Raw genomic sequence first — 19,792 nt, forward strand, 5'->3', positions numbered from 1 at the left:
TCTGAAATAACATGCTTACATCTCCCTTTCTTTTGAGTGGGTATTATTAGAATAGATTGGGTATATCTTAAGGAGCTTTAATCTCAGTTTTGGGATGATTTGATGGAGTTTTGAGGTGGTTTGAATTGAAAATTTAAAGTAGAAGACGAACATGAAAAAAATGATAGGTATATCACAAATGTATCATATTTGTATCAAATATGTATCACATGTATATCCATGTATACGTGTGTGTGAGATACATGCGTGATACATGTGTCGCTGAAGAATTTTTTGAACTCGATTTTAACTACGAATTTTGATACCAAATCAATCCAAATCACCTCTAATCTTACTCAATTTTTGTATATTGACTTATCTATTGTTTTCAATGAATCTCAAGCATACTCATTGAAAAAAGTCTTTTTTTGCTTAGATTTTTGGAATCTTGTATATATATATATATATATATATATTTTTTTTATATTTTATAACCTTATTTGCTACCTCATCCATGAAATTTCCTTTCCGTCTTGTATCTAATAATGCTAATCACACTTTAAAATATGAAAGGAGATCTTTGTGTGTGATTCTTGGACTTATTTCTTTGGTTTCAATTTTTATCTGTTGCAGTCATGCCTCACGCCCAATTATTTTACTCTTGAAACCAAGAAGTTTCATCCACAAGTTAAATACTTCAAGTACATTAAGTGTACACCAATGTTTGCAGATAGCAATTTTGCTTTTTTCCGAAAACTTTGCTGTCTCTAAGCCTAAAGAGGCGCTAAGGGATTAGGGAATTAGGGGCTTAGGGTGTTGGGCTTAAGTTTATTGGGCTAGAAAATAGAAACAGAGTTGGGCTTAAACTTAAATATTTCGGTATACCGAAATATTAAAAACTCAATATCGAATACCGTATCAAAATATCACAATTTCTGTATCGAAGTATATCGAAATATCGAAAAACACCGATATCGAAATACCAAATTAATTCGGTTCGGAATTCGATTTTTCGGATTTTATGCCTATCCCTAAATAGCAGTATATTTATTGTCTCTTGCATTTCAAACTCCATGTGGGTAAAAATTTACCTGCTCGTACCCATTTATGAAATTTGCTCATTAAAAAGTTATACAATATAATTTTGTATGTTGTATATCTTCAGAGCCTTCCGGAAACAACCTCTTTGTCTTCTTAAAGATAAGCGTAAGGTATGTTATACACTCCCCTCCGCAGACCCTACTTGTAAATTACATCGGATTTATTGTTGTTGTCGTGTATCTTCATCGTAACATAATTACATATTCTCAAAGTATACAACAGTAAAAATAATTAAATCACCTTGTCATATATTATTAAATATAATGTATGAATTGTATACCCCAAGAACTTTACACCGTACATACTTACTTGATTTTTTGAAAATATATTTTCCTAAATAAATATAAATTATAGTACATAATATTTTTTAAAAAAAATTAAGTTTTACGGATGCTTACCTTTTACCGCATGGGCAATGGGCATTGCCATTAATTTTTCTTTCAAGATACTGACTATTGGAACCAAAAAAACAATAACCGCCACGGCCTCTAACCTTTGAGTGAGTACTCTGTACACACTGAATAAATCATTCATTATATAATAACCCTCAAATCACACCAAAAAAAAAAAAATATAATTCGTACTTGTCAAGTTATGTCATCTATATTGATGACCTCCTCCGCGTCTCGAACGGAAGATACTGACTTTAACCTCGACTATATCCGAACTTTGACCAGCGAATGGAACTCTGGACCCATCTCGCACCGACGCTTAATTAACAACTCAATTCTTCGGCTGGGTAGAGTTCCATAAAACTGGTCACTTTTCTACAATCGCTTTCAATTTTATCTTTTACATTTTTCCTTTATGTTTCATTAGTTATTTTCAAAGCTTTCAAATAGAGCCGGATCCAATATTTAGATTCTACGGATTCAATTTTTAAGATTTTTAATATTGAATTCATTATATTTTTAAAGTTATGGGTTCAGACATGTCATTTGTTACAATATGAATAAATCTTTACACATAAATTTACGCTATACGTCGAAAATATTGGATCCAGATGAACCCGACGGCCAAACTATACATCCGCACCTGCTTTCAAACACAATGTTTCAGCTAAGCTGGTGGGCTGTGGATGAGAAAAACAATTGATCGAATCCCAATTTTTTCCCTAAAACTAGTTCTCTTATTATTACTTTGATTTTTCTTTTCCTAATCTAGTGTTTTAAAAAGTTTTTTGGGATCGTCCAAGGTTCTCTCTTAGCAGGTGTACTTGCAAAATATCTTGAGGCTCATATGTGGAGCTTAATTTTGAGGCTTCCGCTTAAAGCAGCGGTTCAAGACTCCCAACTTTCTCACCAAGCCTTTTTGTTGGGAAGCATGTCAAGCTAATAGAAAGGAAAAATAGTTAAAAGAGAAAAGTAATAAATTGCACAAGATAAGACAAAATAAGATTTACGTAGTTCGGTAATTTTTGCCTATTCCTCGACCACACTATGAATAGCTCTATGTTAATTGAAGAGAAATAGGAAGTTGAGGAATGATCTACAAATAAAAATGCAGACCCATTTTATAGGCATTTGAATGCCCTGCCGACGTAAGTACTGTTACGCGGCGCCTTCCTGAAGTTCCTTGGAAGGGCGACGTAAGGCTAAGCAACCGATGTCAGTGCGGTTGCTATGCGCCAACTGAGGTCCTCGCCGTACGCTAGACTAGATTGTCAGTGCCGTACGGAAAAACCAATGTCGTGAGCAATTGAGCAGCGGAAAATGAGCAATTGATGATGAAAGCTGATGATTGTATTTATGATGATGAAAGCTATTACAAGATGCAATGCGGTGTCGGGGGGAGGGAGGGGGGAGGAGGGGGGAGACACCAGTACAGAGAATAATTTGAATGCTTGAATGTTTGAATGCTTTGGTCCCCCTTAATAATGCTTAAAAAAAATAAACTAAAGTTACATGAGTTGATCTAAGAAAGCTGTAGAAGCACACTGAAAATAAATAAAGTAAAACTACTCTATAATTACAATGAAAAGGACTTAGTCTTCTATGGAAGCAAGTTCGATGGCAGCAACTTTGTCTTGAGCATCAGGGTCTGCGCGCGCATTGCTGTTGGCGCCCGCGATACTATTTGGATCTGCCAGCGGCTGGGCGCTGGTGCTTGGCATTGGGTCTGCGCGCGTGGCACTGTCTGTGCGTGCGGCGCTGTTGGCAACATGATGGTTTGTGCGCGCGACATTGTCGGTGCGCGCGGCACTGATGGCATTCGCCAGCCGCTGGGCGCTGGCACTGATTATCGGTGGGGCGACAGAGGCGCATGCTCGCTTGTCACTTGGCGCTGCCGAGACCACGGGGCCGATCGTGGTGCTAGGCGTTGGGAGGCTTGCCGGGACGCCACGAGACGCGTCCAAGGGGTCATGGGTCGATGATGGAAAGCAACCCATGACAGTACTTACGTCATAAGAAAAAGAATTTAACATGTATACGTAACCACTTACGTCATAAGACAAAGAAATTCAACCTGCCGACGTAAGCATTACGTCATAAGAAAAGAATTCAAAGATGAATTCTCCCACCTATCATTTTTCTTCTCTCTTTGACTTTTTTTTTCCTTTTGTTTTGTCTACTTTTATTTCTTTCTCATACAATAACAGGTTTGCTCCTATCAATCTCCCCCTAAAATATATGTTACATCAAGAAGGAAATTTTTTAAAAAATAGTTTGCTATTCTCGGGTGGCGCCTTCACGCTATCAGTCTTGAAGTTTGTTAACACCGACAACTCTGGTCAATATGTCTGACGGGTTCTTTGATCCTAGTATCTTCTGTAGGAAAAGAGTTCCTTCACTTATCAACTCTCGGATATGATGATACCTCAATTGGATGTGCTTTGATCTTGCATGAAATACTAGATTCTTGGCAAGATGAATTGCACTCTAGCTATTGCTGAAAAGCTCATAATTGTCCTGTTCTTTACCTAGCTCCTTAAGAAAATTCTTGAGCCAAATCATCTTTTTTTCCACTTCTGAGATTGCCATGTACTCTGATTCAGTGGTAGATACATCAACACTTTTCTAAATTCTCGACATCCAGCTAACAGCAGTACCACCCAAGGTGAACACGTAGCATGTGGTACTTTTTTAACTATCCAGATCGTTGTCTAAATTTGCATCAACAAAACCTTGCAAGATAATATTTTTCCTTTTAAAACAAAGTGTCATACCTGAGGTATCATTGAGATATCGTAATATCCATTTTACACCTTCCCAATGCTCCTTCCTGGATCTGACATATATCTACAGACAATTCCAACTACACGGGCTATGTCAGGTCTAGTACAAACCATAACATACATCAAACTTCCTACTACTAAAGCATATAGAACTTTGGTTATGTACTTCCGTTCTTTATCTATCTTAGGTGATTGGTTCTTCGAAAGCTTAAGAGGGCTTCCGAGTGGAGTGCTTCTTGTCTTTGCATCATGCAGATTGGACATGCTTAATACCTTCTGTATGTATTTTTCTTGAGACAATTTTAAGGTTCCTTCAGACTTGTTTCTGCTAAGCCTCATCCCAAGCATTTGCTTAGCCGGTACTAAGTATTTCATTTCAAACTCCTTCGCCAGTTGTTGCTTAACCATGTTGATCTCATTTATGCTAGATCCTCTAATTAGCATATCATCAATGTACAACAGTAAAATGATCTAGGATTCATCAAGATTTTTGATATAACAGCAATGGTCCATCTCACGTCGTGTGAAACCATTGTTATGTATAAAACCATCAAATTTCCTGTACCATTGTTGGGGAGCTTGTTTCAAACCATACAAACTGTTCTTCAACTAACACACAAGGTTTTCTTTACCAGAAACTTGAAAACCTTTAGGTTGCTTCATGTAGATGTCTTCTTCAAGGTCATCATGCAAGAAAGCAATTTTAACATCTAGTTGCTCCAATTGCAAATTTTCTGCAGCTACAATACTTAGCACCAATCTGATAGTAGTTAATTTGAGTATAGGAGAGAAGATCTCAGTGTAGTCAATTCCTTCCTTTTGCTGAAAGCCTTTTACTATTAATCGTGCTTTGTATCTCTTCTTACCATCATGTTCTTCCTTCACTCCTTACACCCACTTGTTCTGCAATGCCTTCTTTCCTTTTGGTAACTCTGTAAGTATTCATGTTTTATTCTTTTGAAGAGAATTCGTCTTATCTTTTATAGCTAGCTTCCACTTATCAGAGTTTATCACCTGCATTGCTTCAACAAAATGTTCTGGTTCTCCAGCATCAGTCAGAAGTAAATAGTAGAGAGAGAGAGAGAGAGAGAGAGAGAGAGAGAGAGAGAGAGAGAGAGAGAGAGAGAGAGAGAGAGAGAGAGAGAGAGAGAGAGTTAACCTATCTCGAGCATTCGTGGCTCTTTTAGATCATCTTAATGTAGGTTCAAGGGTAACTGATCCCAAATTTGATTCAAGTCCTGACTCCAGATTTGGTTCTGCATCTGATTCTATCTCTGGTTCCGGTTCTGGTTCTGATCCTAATTTGGCTTCTGGTTCTACATCTTTAATTTCAGAATCAGTTGTAATCTCTCTAGCCACTTCATTTTCTGAGATTTCTTCTAACACAACTGTTTCAGATGTATGTTTGATGGTGCTGGTTGGTTCTACTTCAACATTGTCTTTGTACATTACATTTTCATTAAATGTGATATTCCTGTGTCTTAGGATCTTTTTATTCTGATCATCCCAAAATCGATAACTAAAATTATCATCACCATAGCCAATAAAGAAATATTTCTTAGCTTTAGGATCAACCTTATCTTTATCATTAGAGTTTACATGCACATAAGCAACACAACTAAAAACTTTTAGATGTGAGAGAGTTACCTCCTTTCCTGTCCATATCTCCTCAGGAATTTCAAAATTCAGCGGTACAGAGGGTCCTATGTTTATGAGGTAAGCTTCCGTGTTAACAGCCCCGGCCCAAAAATACTTCGGCAATCCAGAATGTATTCTTATACTTCTGGCTCATTCATTCAGGGTTCTGTTCATCCTCTCAGCAACGCCATTTTGTTCCGGTGTTCCAGGAATTGTCTTGATCATTCTGATCCCATTCTCCGAGCAAAATGCTTTGAACTCTTGACTATCATATTTTTCTCCATTGTCAGACTTCAGACATTTAAATTTTAGGTTTGTCTGATTTTTAACTTCAGTTTTCCATCTTTTAAAGGTAACATACACATCAGATTTATTTTTCAGAAAATAAACTCATACCTTTCTTGTGGAATCATAAATGAAGGTGACATAATAGCATGAGCCTACTAGAAAGGTTACATGACTTGGTCGCTACACATCCGTATGCACTAATTCCAGCTTCTCTTTCTTTGGCATCCTTCCCGCCTTTGAAACTAACTCTCTTTTGTTTCCCGTAAATGCAATCTTCGCACAAACCTAATTCAACATGCTTTAGGTTTGGCAGCTCTTCTTTGGATGCCAACAACTTCATTTCCTTCTCACTCATATGCCTGAGCCTCCGGTGCCACAATGTTGTATCAGGACCATGATCAATTATTGCTATAGTATCTCTCTGTATTGCAGTTGCATACAGTGTTCCTTTCTTGAAGCCCCATGCCGCTACCAAATTTTCTTTGGTTATCTTCCACGATCTGTTACCGAATGTTGTTGTATACTATTAATCTGACCCATAGATATCAGATTTTCCTTGACATGCCAGACATTATGCAATTTCCATAGCGTGCCTTGTGAAGTCTTTATATGAACTTCACTTTTCCCTGCAATATTCAGAGGTTCGCCGTCTGCTAGATAAACCTTCTCGAATTTTCCAGCAATATAATTGTGCAATAATTCTTTGCATGATATAAAGTGAAAGGATGCACCTGAGTCCAGAATTCAAGATTCAACTGGACTATCTGCACAACATATTAGTGCATCATCGACTTGTTCAATAATTACATTTGCTGAATTTTCTTCCTTCTTCTTTTTTGATTCTCTATATTGACTACTATAATGACCCTCTTTATCGCAATTCCAACACGTAATGTCTTTGTGATTTTTGGATTGCCCTCCTTGACTTTGATCTTCCACGACCATACTTTATCCTCTTTGATTGCTTCTCCCCCTGCTCTCGGTATTAAAAGCATATCTTGGGGAATCACTTGATTCTCTTCGACGAATATCTTCGCTTATAACCAAGTTTCTAATATCATTCAATTTGAGTTTGGTACTTCCCGATGAACTGCTAACTGCAGTTATCGTTGCAGAACAAATCTCCGGTAGAGATGATAGTTGAATCACTGCCCTGACATCGTCATCAAATGTTATATTAACAGAACACAAATGAGTTAATATTATATTAAACTCATATATATGTTCCATGACAGATTCACCTTTTTCCATATTTAAGTTGAACAATCTACGCATCAAATAGACTTTACTTGAAGCAGTTGACTTTTCGTACATATTTTGTCACGACCCAAATCTCCCTCCGTATGATGTCGTGATGACATCTAGTCTTAGGAACTAGGTAAGCCTAACATTTACTGAAGTAATAACAATATTTATTAACGACTGACAAATGCGAAGCAGAAATCTCTATACAATACTTACAATCCCAAAACCGATAGTATAAGTCATAAGCTCTATTGAGTTACTAAAAAGCCTATAAATAAAACTATTTTGAAGTAGAGATAAAACAGTGCAAGAATAATATCAGAAGGTGACTCTGAAGCCTCTGAACTTAGCAACAAGTTTGCCTTGAGTCTCCAAAGCAAGATATGTACCGCTAGTTAGCGATCAACTAACTCCAATTTACCCGGCTCTGCACAAAAAAGTGCAGAAGTATAGTATGAGTACACCACAGTCGGTACCCAGTAAGTATCAAGACTAACCTCGGTGGAGTAGTGACGAGGTACAATCAAGACACTCACTAGTCAAATAATCTGTGCAATATAGCATACAAAAATAATAGGGAACTAATAGCAGTGATAGCAACAATAACCAACTAGTGATATAAACAGCAAGAACACCATAATTATTACTCACACGAATAAGAAATACAAGTACAACCAATTAAACAAGTCCTTCAAATATAAATCTTTCACATATAATTCCTTCGAATAAATACCCTCCGAATATATTTCTTCAAATAAATAATCCTTATATAAAAATCATAAAATACGGGTCTTAGTCTCCTTTTATATTCTTACGGCACTTCGTGTCCATATATCTATCACAACCGCAGACAACTCTCGTACCAAATATATCAATACATAAAATCTGAACTATTAATTTATTTTCAATAAAGCAAGGTTACAATTTTTAAACAAAGTAAGAATTCAACAAAGAAATGAGCTTATTTTTGAATTAGTTTGAGTGAAGAAAATGACATTTCAATTAAAATAAAGCATAAGATAAACTACTGATTTGGATATAAAACTTATTAAATTAAAACATAATAGTAATTTTTTTTATTTAAAACAACTCCATCAGTAAGAACAAGTACAAACTAGAAGTACAAATCACTTAATATTAATTCAAATAATACATCACGGAGAACGCATGAATTTATATATTACAAAAAACCAAAATAACCAAAGGCAAGTGCAGCCACAGAGAAATATCAACAAAAGGGCACTCCCGAGGTACTGCCTCTTAGTCCCAAATCATAAAACATTTAAACAATAATGCCCCCAGGCCATCACAAGTCATCACAAATCAATCCCCGACATAACCCACTTTGTCTCGCCACGTGCGCAATAATAAAGTAAATGTCCTCCTTGTCTCGCCACACGCGCATAATAATATTCCCACCTTGTCTTGCCACATGCGCAAACCCACATATATAGCCTGCCTTGTCACGCTGCATGTGCATATATCAATAGTAACAATAGCACGACAGAAACCTCCTTCAAACACCCGGACAAACCTCTCAACAATATCACGTACCAATATCACACAATATCATAAATTGCACATCAAGTGCTCAATCACAATAAGGAGCTTATGGCTCGACTATAATATGTACAAAATCTTAACAAAAATATTCAGGAGTGAACAACTCAACTAAAAAAAATATTTCACAATTTAACACTAAATATGATCACGACAACACAATACAATAATTCACATCACAATTTGCCCATAGGCCACAACCAATTCCAAAGATATAACAAAATTAATACATTTCTCAACAAATAGCCCAAGGCTCCACACAACGTATATAAATCTCAAAACAACAACAGAGATGGAAGAGTAACTCAGCATAGAACAATGCCTACTTTAAAACAAATTTTTAATAAATATATATATATATTAATGCATCATTTTAAACGTATTTAATAATTATTTGCAGATAAGGAATCCGAGTGACAGTCACACCAAATTATCATATAAAATATAAACTCGACAGACAAGGAATGAGGCATAACAATTCAAGGTTTTTACTATGTTCCAACAATTTTCAATTTAATACATAAGGGCGTCTACGAATTTCAACCGTTATAAATTACACATATAAACCAAGTACGTACTCGTCACCTCGGGTACATTGTTTCCAATCACACAATTTCCACATAAGACTCAATGCCTAAATGGGTATTTTTTCCACTCGAGGTTAGGCAAGATAAGTCCTTTTTGAAGTTAGACCGATATTCCAAAATAGCCTTCTTGCTTGAATTGACCTCCGGACAGCTCAAATCTATCCAAATTGATTGTATAACTTCATTAAAATTCATCAAAAATAATTCTAGATAATAAAACGTCAACTTAAAATTTTGCATTAAAACGTAAACGCGGTGCCCGCCTCTCGGAACCCGATCGCATTTTTACAAAATCCAAACACCCATCCCGATATGAGTTCAACCATATTAAAATTATCACATTCCGATACTATTTCATCCCTCAAATCATCATTTTACATTTGAACGTTTTCTTCAAAATCCCCATTTTCCCAAAACTCAAAACACTAATTTAATGATAAAAATAAAGATAGAATCATGGAATATAATAAATTCTAGGTGAATAATACTTACCCACATGATTTGCTTGAAATCACCCACAAAGAATCGCTCAAATCCGAGCTGTAGAACTCCAAAAATGTTAAAAATGGGTAACCTTCAGAATAGAGTACTATATATTCTGCTCAGATATTAATGCATCGCGATTGCGGAACTTCACTCGCAATCGCGAAGAAGAAAAAAATGAAGGCTGCCAAAACGTGCTACGCAAACGCGACAGCATGCTCGCGAACGCGGAGAGAAAAATCTGATGGCCCAACGACTAAGCTACGCGAACGCGTGAAGCAGTACGCAAACGCGAAGAGAGGAATTATACACCTATGTGAACGCAGAACGAAGAATGCGAACGCGAAGAGGAAATATTTCATCTTCCAAAATTACACTACGCGAATGCGGATACATGAATGCGAATGCGATGAAGGAAATCAGATGACAGAATCAACATTTCCAAAACCTGACGAAGTGGCCCGTAGCCCATCTGAATCATACCCGAGGCCCCGTCTAAACACACCAATAAGTTCCATAACCTAACACGGACTCGTTCGGGATCTCAAATCACTTCAAATAATGTCGAAACTACGAATCGCACCATGAATCGAACTCATGAACTTTCAAATCTTCCAACTTCTAAAACTCGCGTCGAAACATATCTACCCGAAATGACGTCAAATTTTGCAGGCAAGTCCCAAATGACATAACGGAGCTGTTCCAACTCCCAAAATCGCATTACGACCCCGATATCAAAAGATCAACTCCCCGGTCAAACTTCCAAACTTAAATTTCTATTTTAGCAATTTCAAGCCTAATTTAACTACGGACCTCTAAATACTTTTTCGGATACGCTCCTAAGTCCAAAATCATCATACGGAGCTATTGGAATCATCAAAATTCTATTCTGGGGTCGTTTACACATAAGTCAACATCCGGTCAAACTTTTAACTTAAGTTTTCATTTTGGAGACTAAGTGTCTCAATTTATTTTAAAATCTCACCGGATCCAAACCGACTATCCCGGCAAGTCACATAATAGCTATAAAGTAAAAAATGAGCAGTAAATGGGGGAATGGGGCTACAACTCTCAAAACGACCGGTCGGGTCATTATATTTGATAACGCCCTCATCAGGCTTGCAGTGGTCTTCTCGTTAATGATGTTAAACGCCACATTTCGTGTTAGCGTCAACCAAATCGTACCAAGAGCTTGGCGATCTAATAGATCCCAATCCGTTTTGGCCATATTCTCCGATTTTACCCCGGTCAGAGGTAAGTATAATTTTTTCTGGTACAATAATCCTCTATTTGTATTTTCTAGAATCCAAAATCTTTGGCAATGATAATGGGACAGTTTAAATCTAGTGTAGAGGTTATAATAGCAAAAATTTACTCGCACTCCATGGTTACACTAACTCAATGAAAACATGACACATATTCTTATATATACTTTTATCATTAAATCATAGTAAATTAACACATTCTCGCCTTAATTTATGACTTAACCACCGAGTGCTGGTAAGTTTTATTAGTATATATTTAATTATAACTTGGTAATTGATATTAATAAATAAATAGAATTTAATATTTCTCATATACATATATATTTTTTCATATATTAAATAAAGTTAATTTAAATTTTATAACTTCTATTTTAAAATAAAAAATATCTAATTATGTCATTATTCTTGAACAGCCTAATTACGTAACTCTTAGAATTTAAATTAAAATTAATTACATAACTCTGAGAACGTTACACTAGCAAATAAACAAACTTTTGAACTTACTATAGTTTGCAATTGTTGAGTATATACAAGGAAAAATTTTACTTCCCATACTAAAGTTATACACCCTATTTATTATAAATTAAAATTATTTTAAAATATTATTTTCTATAGCTACCTTTTATATTTTATAATAAAATAAGTATTTATGGTATATACTACCATTGAGTCATGAAATAAGACATGAAATACGCTATTTATATTTTTCCTCTCTCTTTCTTTCAATTAACACGCATTCTCTCTCAGAATATTTCTTCTTTCTTTCTCTCTCTCTTTTCGAGCATTATAGGCCGAATCATAGATACACGAAAGAGAAATAAATCATGAAAGAAGGCCTCAAAATCTCAAAATCAGAAACACAAAAGTAAGCCTATGATAAAAAAAAAAGGAAGCAAAAATACCTTGAACAACAGAGAGATTGAAGAGAAAGAGGGATTCTTAGTGCGGTAAGTAAAAGAGAAAAGAGGAAGAAACGGTCGAATTAGAAGAGTTGTAAATTATAATGGAAGAGGTAGTGAAGCGATACAAGGAGTCTTGGCCAGAAAGCGCCGTCTCCAGCGAACTTTCTTCTCTTCTTTGCCATTTAGTCACATACAATGATACAAATACATTGTATTATGTATAAATTTACTCAAACACATTGTATTTTTATATAAATATTTTTTTGCCCGTATTTATATATTTTGAAGGTCTGTATTTTTTTAATATAGCTGAATACACATGTATTCATGCATAGCCATACAATATGAATGAATACATGATATAAATATTGAAATACACTGTATACAAATATTAAAATAGAATAGAATATAAATAGTGAATACATTTAATTTTAAAATACAATGGAATACAGTAAAATACACTGAATATAAATTGAAATACAATGAATACAACCAATAAAATTTACTGAATACAGCGGTAATAACATATATTAAGAATAACTAAAATACTGTTAATATAAATACATATGAATACACTGTATATAAAATAGCAAATACAATAAATACAAACATTGAATCTAATGAATGTAACAATAAAAAAAATATTGAAACACACTAAATACAAAAGTTATATATACAATTGAAAAATTATTTTAATTAATTGGGTTGATAATGAGGCATGATAGAATTGATTTTGTTGAGTTATATTAGGAGTATATCACACTAATTGATATTATTTCCGTTATTAGACAACTGGACATACCTATTTTTAAGGTGATTGTCGTTACTTATATTCATGAATACATGGTGCAAATACATGTGAATACATGCGTGTACAGCTGGACTGCCCTGATTTTAGGCGCTTTTTGCTGTTGTATTCATGAATACAGCAGCGCGAATACATGTGAATACATGCGCGTACAGCTAGACTGCCCTGATTTTAGGCGCTTTTTGCTGCTGTATTCATGAATACATGGTGCAAATACATGTGAATACATGCGCATACAGCTAGACTGCTCTGATTTTTAGGCACTTTTACTGCTTTATTCATGAATACAACAACACAAATACAGCGAGTACACTACCGTAACAACTGAATAGTTGCTATAGAAAGTAATTATGTATATTATAGTTATAGAAAGTTAATAGACACTAAGCAATAGTTATTTTTAAAAATTCCTATATATACAATGATATCCAAAACACACCCTTCGGCCTTGGCTCAAATGAACTACGACAACACATTATATTTATTGTCTCTTGCATTTCAAACGGGATAAGGACTACCTCCATGTAGGTAAAAATTTTCCCGCTCGTACCCATTGATGAAATTTGCTCATTAAAAAGTTATACAATATAATTTTGTGTATGTTGTATATCTCCATGGTATTTCTGAAACAACCTCTCTAATTTCTTGAAGAATAGGGAAAGATCTGCGTATACATTATCCTCCTAAGACTCTATTTGTGGATTATACTGAGTTTGTTATTGTTGTTGTATATCTTAAGGGTAACATACTTATATATTCTGAAAGTATACAATAATAACAATAACTAAATTACCTTGTCATATATTATTAAAGTATAAAATAAATGAATTGTATACCCCAAAACTATACAACGTACACACTTGATTTTTTGTAAATATCTTTTCCTAATTAATAAATATAAATTGTAGTACGTAATATTTTTTAAAATTTACTTTTTACCGCATGGGCAATGGGCATTGCTGTTAATTTTCCTTTCAATATACTGACTTCCCCTCGTCTATATCCGAACTTTGACCAGCTAATGGAACTCTGGGACCCATCTCGCACCGACGTTTAATTGATCAAATGTTTTAAAAGGTTTTTTGGGACTCGTCCAATGTTCGGTCTTAGTAGGTGTACTTGAAAAATATCGTTAGGCTCATATGTGGACCTTAATTTTGTGTGGCTTTCGCTTCCGGCAACGGTTCAAGACTCCCTAACAGTTCTTATGCAAACGATATGTCAAATTCCCTACTTAGGGATCCTCAAAATTCTTTAATAAATAAAAAGGCTCTATTTATCTAAAGAACTATGAAAATTGAGAGTACCTCAAATAAGAAGTTATAATATTGTATATATACTAATTGAGAACAATATGAGAGTGAAAATCACTTGAACATTTCTTTGAAAAATAAATAGCTAAAATTAAATAACTGGCTATTGGTCTCCATGCCTTAGTTCAATATATCTTAAATTATCATACTTTTATGATTTTGCTATTTAAAAAGTATTTTTGTATTTATCCATGAAAGAGCAATATTTTAAATTATATTACTGATAAAGCTTAAAAGTTATTTACTTTTAAAAAGGTAAAATATGTAGTTTGATTTTTTAAGAAATTTTAAATGTCTAATCTTTTGAAAATGAAGACATTTTACTTGTACAATCATACAAGATATTTTATTTTTTATGAGTTTCTTTAATATGTGTATAAGCAATGTGAAAATTAAATTACTTAAAGGAAAAGATATCCATTTAAAATAAGTTATTTATGTATACAATCCATTCATTATTACTCAGTGCATAACAATTCTTTTATTTTTAATCAGCGCATAAACAATCTTTGGATTATATTTTCCCCTTCACTCGCCAACACAACAACTCCTAAGTGTCTTAATAATCTCATCCAATTAGAAACGCCATAGCTAAAATTGTGCGCAACTCTTTAATGTTCTACACAATCACAAAACTAATTGCACGACGTAACATACACTACGTATGTTCTCTTAGCCAAATCGCCTCATGAGATGCCATACTCTTACCAAAATCAAATATACATGATATGGCTTATGCTACATGTAGCCTGTTTGGTCAAAGCTTTTCCAACCCCAAAAAGTACTTTTTTTAAAGTGTTATTTTTTTTTTCAACGTTGAAGTGTTTGGTAAAACTTTTAGAAGGAAAAAAGAATTTTTGAGTAGAAGCAGAAGCGATTTTGGAGAAACAGAAAAAAATAATTTATCTCTAAACACACTTTTTTAAAAAGCACTTTTGAGAAAAATATACTTAGAAGCAGTTTTAAAGGCTTGGCCAAACACCAATTACCGCTCATAAGTGTTTTTCAAATTAATTAGCCAAACACAAACTGCTTCTTGCCAAAAGTACTTATGAAAAAAATACTTTAAAAAAAAAAAATCTCAAAATAAACTAATTTTAGAAGCTTAGCCAAACAGGCTAATAACCACAAGGAAAAAAACATTAAGCTCAATCAAAATACTTTGAGAAAATTTCAGGATATCAAAATTAATTTTTCTTGGAATTGAGATTGCGGAAATAAGATTTAGGAATGTTCTCAAAAGCATATAAACACTTATCCACACGGAGTGTTTATATCAAATCAAATAATTTAACGTATAATTAAAAACTTATATAACAATACATATCACTTTACCGTGGTAAATGTCGAGAGTAAATTTTTATCTGTAGTGCCTTGATATCCTTGTATTATGCCTACGACCTGGAGCTTTATTCACCATTTTCACATTTCTTTTTTTGCCTTTGCAGCAGCAACCACATAGGTACAAGAAAATCAGCACCATTCCAATTGAAATGGTAAAGGCTACTGGGGATTGCATCCAACTTTGCACTATACTTGATCTTTTAAGTGTCTCCTTTGCATTTTCCACCATATTTTCTGCTGATTTTAATGTCAATGACTTCAATTCGTCCATTCCAAATTCCATGTCTCTCTCTCTACTACCCAGCTAAGGCACAACTCTTTGTTGAAAGAAATCTAATGACCTTTTTATTCCTTTGACAGACCACGTGTAGGATAAACAGCGTGCATAAACAATTTTACACGGTTTGATATTAATTCTCATAACCACTCCACCTAACTTTGATGCAACTACCTTAGTTATTGGCTAGGAACAGTCGTAAAGCGACAACAAATATTATTTCCGGTCGTCCCAACTCATGGAACACTTTTTTTATTTTTAATCTTTCCAAAAAGAATATTATTTTGCTACTTCCTCCGTTTCATATTTATAGTCATGCTTACTAAAAATAGTTGTCTCAAATTATTTGTCATTTTAGAAGTTCAAGACAAAATTGATTGATTTTTTCCTTTTTTACCCTTAGTAATAATTGTTCTTGAAAATAGAGATAACACATAAATAGAATAAATATTCAATGAAAAAAGATTATATCTTAAGACATAAATAATAATAAAATAGTCTAATCCCTTTCCTAATTAATATTTCTTAAGAGGTGTGTAAAAGAGAAACACGACATATAATATGAGACGGATGGAGTATTATTTAAAAATAATTTAATTTGAAAGTTCTCATTATACCGTTAATTAAATTGGGGACGAAGTTAGTTGATGATTTTTTTCGTATGCCTAAAATTTGATAGATAGAATTACATAATACATGTATTGGTTAAATAATCGAGATACCCGTAAATTGTTCGGACACCGCCACTAAAAATAATACTAGTAAAGTGACAACTGCAATCGTTTTCACTTTTTCAATCTTTCTTATTATGTCATATATCTCAAAGACTTTCTTGGTCAGGCCGAAAGCTTTAAAGACAATTTATTGTAGCTTTTTAGCTGGCGGGAGGGGGAATCAGGAATGCAATTGCATGAATTCCAATTTTGTCCCTTGGAATAGTGCTCTCTCTTCATTCCTTTTTTTTAATTTTAATTTAAACCTGTAACGATACGGCCGGTGAATTTGAGTATTATAGCCCCATTCTTCCATTTATTGATTATTCTATGCTCACTTATTGTTATATGACTTGCCTGGGTAGTTGGTTTGTTTTCGGGGATGTTTTGAAATGAACTGGGACACTTAGTCCCAAAGTTGGAAGCCTAAGTTGAAAAAGTTGATCAGATGTTATTTATGTGTAAATGACTCCGAAATAAAGTTTTGATGACTCTGATAGCTCTGCATGGTAATTTCGATTTAGGAGTGTGTCTGAGTATTGATTTGGAGATTCGTAATCAATTTTGGCTTGAATTGGCGAAAGTTGGAAGAATCAAAGTTTGGAGAGTTGAGACGTTTGACCGGGAGTTGACTTTGTATTTACAGGGCTTGGATTTTGGTTTCGGAATTTGAAATAGTTCAGTTGTGTAATTTATGACTTGTGTGCAGAATTTGAGGTCAATTGGAGTTGGTTTGATAGGCTTCGGCATCGATTATTGAAGTTAGAAGTTCATTAGTTTCAATAGGCTTGAATTGGGGTGCGATTTGTATTTTTGATGTTGTTTGAAGTGAGGCCTCGACTAAGTTTGTATCGTGTTTTAGGATGTGTTAGTATGTTTGGATAGGGTCCCGGGGGCCTCAGGGGTGATTCAGATTGAATTTTGGAATTTTGGAAGAGTTGTTGTGATCAAGTGTGGTGAAACTGCACCTACTAGGGATAGGTCACAGGTGTGGAGCTGCAGAAGCGGCTAAGGGGTCGCAGGTGCGGTCCAGCGTTTGTTGGGCAGTGGTCGCAGGTGCTATGGATTTTTCACATCTGCAAGCCCGCAGATGCGACAGGGTCTCCATAGATGCGAATTTTGGTAGGATAGGCTGAGGCCACAGAAACGGTCCCGCGGGTGCGAAGTTTGGAATGCAGGTGCGGCTGGTTGGTGCTTACGTGATTTCCACAGAAGCGGTGCCGCAGGTATGGCAGGTTAGTCCGTAGGAGCGAAAAGGGCTAGGCAGAGATTTAAAAATCGAGGGATTGAGTCTTCTTCCCATTTTGAGAGTTTTGGGGTGCGGACTTAGGTGATTTTTGGAGAGGTCTTCACCTAGATTGAAAGGTAGGTGAATTTTAATCACTTTTATCCATGTATTTTGATTACCCATTGGTTATTTCACCTATTTATCATGAATTTAAGTTGGAATTTGGGGAATTTTTTAATCATTAATTGGAGAGTAAGATTTGGAGATTTGAGTGACGATTTGGTGTCGGAAGTTGGAAAATTTTGTATGGTTGGACTCGTGGTTGAATGTAACATTCCTCATATCAGTCATACTTGGCATATTTTATCTGTATTGAGCTTAACTCTTAAACTTCAGAGTATGTCTATATACCTGTACTGTGTACCAACAAATTATGAGTTTCTCTGGGATATGATTGTCATATTTTCTGTCGTATCTATATTATTGAAATTATGTATTTGGACTGTATTGGTTGAGCTTGTCACTGCTTTCAACCCAAGGTTAGTCTTGTTACTTATTGAGTACATTTGGTCGGTTGTACTCATACTATACTCTGCACTTCGTGTGCAGATCCAGGTACTTCTGGGCACGACGGTTGCTAGCTTGGGAGCTTTATCAATTCAAAGGTTATCGAGGTAGCTACCTTGGCGTCCACAGACCTTGACTCTCCTTTTTTTTCTTTTAATTTTATTTATATTGTTCCACCTTCCTAGACAATGTTTCAGCAGTCAAACCATGTTATTGTATAGATACTCATGTACTCAGTGACACCTGAATTCGGGAGAATTTTGTATTATGATGCGGTGTTTTCCTCCAGTTATTATGAGATTTTATTATTTAAGCTTATTTCGGTATATTTTAAATTAAAGAGGTGTGGTTATTGTGAGTTATAAGCTTGCCTAGTATTGTGATAGGTGCCATCACGACATGTGAGATTTTGGGTCATGACAATTTAGTATCAGAAACTAGGTTACATAGGTCTCACGAGTCATGAGCAGGTTTAGTAGAGTCTTGCGGATCGGTACGGAGACGTCTGTACTTATCTTCGAGAGGCTACCGAACCCTTAGGAAAACTTCGCATTCTTGTATTCTTGTTGTGTGAATCTGTTGATTCCGAAAACTAAACTTCTATTATTCTATTCTCTCAAAGATGGTGAGGGCACGTGCTACCGGATCGGGCGAACGACCACCAGTACCACCAGCTAGGGCCACGAGAGGCCGGGGCCACAGTAGAGGTCAAGGTGAAGCTCGTACAATAACTAGAGCAGCACCTGTAGACCCACCAGTTACTCCAACTCGGGAGCAGATTTCAGATGTGGTTGAGCCGGCTTGACCAGCTCAGGCACCGGCTATGCCCATTGTGATTCCAGGCCTCCAGGAGGCTCTGGCCCATATTAACTATTTGCACTAGCCTTTCTCTGGTGGTTTCAGTTCTAGTCGCGCCAGCCACTTCTCAGGCCGGGGATGGTGCTTAGACTCTCGCCACCCGTACTCTAGAGCAGGTGATGCAGGGACTTCATACACGGGGGAACTACCAGCCAGCTGGGTGCAGTTGCTCAGGCCCAAGTGGGTCGCATTATGAGTGATGAGGAGCAGAAGAGACTAGAGAGGTTCGGGAGGCTCAAGCCTCCATTATTAAGTGGGATGAGTTAGAGGATGCTCAGGACTTATTGGATATGTGCTAGCTGAGTTTTTGTACGGCGGGTATTTTGGAGACTAGTGGGGTCTCATTTACTACCTTTCAGTTGTCAGGGGAAGCCTTTAGATTGTGGGAGGCCTATGAGCAGAGAAGACCAGCCGATGTTGCACCACTTTCATGGCACAGGTTCTCCATTCTCTTCCTAGAG

At 35.6% G+C, this 19,792-nt stretch overlaps 1 long non-coding RNA gene across 1 annotated transcript; it reads right to left on the reverse strand.

Annotated features, from left to right (window-relative positions):
* Positions 1-8,541: 8,541 nt before the first annotated feature.
* LOC142178456 (uncharacterized) lies at positions 8,542-16,161 on the reverse strand. The gene is made up of 2 exons (XR_012706608.1): positions 15,680-16,161; positions 8,542-9,731 (listed from the first exon to the last, which is right to left on the reverse strand). It is a non-coding gene; the product is annotated as an uncharacterized LOC142178456 (long non-coding RNA).
* Between the last annotated feature and the right edge of the window lie 3,631 nt (positions 16,162-19,792).

Source organism: Nicotiana tabacum, chromosome 24, assembly GCF_000715075.1.
Source record: "Nicotiana tabacum cultivar K326 chromosome 24, ASM71507v2, whole genome shotgun sequence".
NCBI classification, from domain to species: domain Eukaryota; kingdom Viridiplantae; phylum Streptophyta; class Magnoliopsida; order Solanales; family Solanaceae; genus Nicotiana; species Nicotiana tabacum.